Source organism: Rhipicephalus sanguineus, chromosome 1, assembly GCF_013339695.2.
Source record: "Rhipicephalus sanguineus isolate Rsan-2018 chromosome 1, BIME_Rsan_1.4, whole genome shotgun sequence".
Lineage (NCBI taxonomy): Eukaryota > Metazoa > Arthropoda > Arachnida > Ixodida > Ixodidae > Rhipicephalus > Rhipicephalus sanguineus.
Genome location: NC_051176.1, coordinates 84,124,007 through 84,127,679, shown reverse-complemented (window position 1 = coordinate 84,127,679; position 3,673 = coordinate 84,124,007).

The window sequence follows — 3,673 nt, the reverse complement described above, 5'->3', positions numbered from 1 at the left end:
GTTTTTTTTTTATTAATATTGCCGTGGCGAATATCTGAATGATTTCAAAGATGAAAAATTACGTTCGCGTTGTAATTGTTTCGCAGAGAATGAACCGAACACGCATGTTTCCTTCTGGAATAGAGGACGTCACATCTCTGAGCGACCACCCAGAAGTCTGGCATGTCGTTCGGACCCTACAGGTTGGTGAACTTATAACCATAGCTTTGCACGCCATGGTTCCTGGCTGTTTTTTTTTTTGTTAATAATGTTATCTTCTATGCTGATGCTGCAGTTAAGAAGCGGTAAATATTGGCGCAATACAGGGGTTTCGAGAAATGTAGTGAAGTCGGTCATTTCAAATGGTAGCCAAGCAGAAAGGAGCAGCATGTAGTGATCGGTGAAGCCTTGTGATATAAAAATAAAACAAGTTAATCGCAAGAAATCAGTGCCGCATCTCTACAGCAGCGTAAGACGTAAGAGAGCAGCAAAACTATCGCGTCTAACGCTTCGCATTCCCCGAGTACGAGTTACTGTTCATTACCGCATTTGATGCTCTGCCTATGCGCCTCGACGACAGCCGGTTTATACCGTTCCGTGAGCTTGTTTTTATGGGAATTTGAACACACGGGAATTTTTGCGATCGATAATGCGTTCCACTTAACACACTTACGTCTCCGTCCACTCTCTTCTCATCCACCACTGTACAATAAAGGCAGCCCATCTGCACCAGGGTCGCTGAAGAGTTACCCGAAAAACCGGTGCTACGAGGTTGTCGAGTGATGCACATGGTGTCTGTACACTGCATCTGGTGATCGAAGTAAGTAGTATGTTGACTTGACTTAAAAACTGACGAAACAGCAACAAGTCACCATGCCGTCTGCAGGGCGCGCTGTATGCGTCTGGGCTCCATGAACTTGTAAACCTGCCATGTTTCGCGAAGGTCGCGGGATCGAATCTCGGCCGCGGCGGCTGCATTTTCGATGGAGGCGGAAATGTTTGAGGCCCGTGTACTTAGATTTAGGTGCACGTTAAAGAAACCCAGGTGGTCGGAATTTCCGGAACCCCCTCTACGGCGTCTCTAATAATTATATCGTCGTTTCGGGACGTTAAACCGTAGATAATATTATTATTAAACCTGCCATGTTCTTCTTAATTCGATTTATGATCGCTATTTCAGTGAAGCATAGCACTGAGTCGCGGTGAATTCAGATTTTCCCAATCTAGAGTGTATGCGCCGTGGAAGTATGCAAAGAGAAACCTGTCACGGGAATTGTCTGGTGCATGAAGACGTGAAATGATCGACAGTGAATGAAAATTTCGGCAGCATCTTACATTCTGTAACACTCGAAAGGCGAAAGCCTGCTCCCCACTTGGTTATGCGTGAAGTTATGCATTTGGGGACTAGACTTCCCGGCAGACATAACAAGCCACAGTGTGAGAGGCACGCATTAAATTATCTTGTCGTTGTCAGCCGATTGCATTGTTCGCCCATTACTGATCGATACCTCCAGTAGAAAGGGTAATATATTCGTTTTCCTGTCGCAGCTCTTCCTAGCCGGTGATGTAGCCTCACTGGAGGTGGCTATCCGTGGCAGAAGTCGGCGCGCTATCCACGCGTGTTCTGGATTTATCGCGTGGCTTCATGCAAGAATAGACCGCGCTGTTCCGTTCTCGGAAACATCGCAGTCACCACCTTTCAAGACCTTCGTTAGCAACGGCTTCTTGTCTCCAGCCAGGCACGTAGACAAGGGGGGGGGGGGGGCATAAGATGCGCTGCTCATAAGTTCCAGACGGTGGCATAGTCGCACTCGAATGCAGCAGAGCGCCGATCTGAATGACGTGATACACTGCAACTACAGCGACTCCCAGTACCCAGAAAATGAAGTTAAAGCCGTGTTGTCTTTCTTGTGTGTCTATTTACGTACTGAAACTGGGCCGACTGCCAGCTCTTGATGGCCGCACTCTGTGTTAACACGAAAGTGTTTTATGCCGGGGTCCACCACAGCTCCACTCACGCATTTCCGTCACGGATATGACGTTGTAAAATATAAAGACTAACGTATGGCAAACAAAAATATAGAAGAAAAAGTTCCGTCCCCGGGAGTCGAACTTACGACCCCTCGATCCCCAGCGCACTGCGCGAAACGCATTTATGGTGCTTACATCGGTGCCTCGCATTTATGGTGCCTACATCGACCCGAAGTGCGCCTTAACATACTTGGAGTTACGAAGTAAAGAAGAATGTCATCGGTTGCCCTTAAACAGGCCGTACTACTGTATTTACATGAGGTGTACAGTCCTCACGCCCATATTTACACTGATGGTTCAGTTATGACTACCAGCAAAACCGCCGCCATAATAATTCCGACAAGACCTATCACAATATAGCTCAAAATGTTTCACGCAACCTCAACTACAGCTGCTGAAATAGTAGCCCTCCGTGCTGCTCTCCAGTTTCTCATAAAGCAGACGCCTAATTCAAGGTCTACCTTCTGCGATAGCAAAGCAGCCCTCCAAAGTCTACCCACAACTTTACGTCATGGCTCACATGAGCAGCTCGTAGCGGAAATCAGGCAAGTCCACCATGAAGCAATGGAAAAAAACATGGCTGATCCCTCCGTCCTAGGAATCGGTATAACACGAAAGTGAAACGTGTCTTCACAGAAGTAGTGCTCATTGTGTAGTGATATATGAGAGCTTGTACAATGTCTATTCGTGTTTGGCAGCTATAGCACCGTTTGACGTGGATGCACCTATGTTGACAGCATGTCTCTATCGCGACGACTAACGCCCATGATCATGATTAAACCATTGTGGTAGCTGACGGTGTGAACATTTGGACACAGCGAATCGTGAATCCCGCGTAAGGATGATATTAACAAGCTCATAATCAACACTGGTACCCGGTATGCACTTCTTCAAAGCGTAGTCAATTAAGGAGAGAAACGGCACGGTGTGCGCTTTCTAGTAATTGGTAGCCGACTCCTGTGCTAATGCATACATAACACACACTGCGCTTCAGCAACACGGGAGGTAGAGGTTCGTAGCCTGAGCCGCAAAAGCGTGCGTCCCGCTGGCCTCTGTCTCGCAGGCGCTGCTCGCGCTCCACCGAGGCCCGACATTCGCTCGTCGAAATCGCGTCCTTTCTGCAACGCATATTAGTTTTGTTAGTCGGTGCTCTCGCAATTGAAGCAGTCGGTGGCGGAGAAATCCCGTTGGTGTACGTGGAAGCTGCACTACTCCGATGAGCCGACGCACGCTAACACGAAGCCAAAGGCAAAGAACGTAAGTTCGTCAAGGGTGCCTCGGCGACGCCAGCGCGGCCAGTCTACCTCTCTGGTATCGAGACGCTTTAACCACGACCTCCGATATCGCGTGCAATCTCGGAGTAAGCGCTAGTAAGTGTCGATCGTGAAGCATTACTTCTTTTCACATCCCACAGATGGCGGCACCGCCCGCTCCGCCCGCGGCGAAAGAGAGTGTGTGAAAGATATAAGGCGCGTTCGCGCCGTGTCTAGCATCTCCCGAGTTAGCTTAGTCGGTAGCGCGTCGGGCGCTTGCCGTCGCGGCCGCAACGTCGTGGGTTCGATTCCCAGCGTGGTATATTTTTCTTGGTTATTTTCTTTCTCACCCGTTGGCGTCCATTTTATCAACGTCATATCCGTGACGGATGTACTTGGTGGACCCCGGC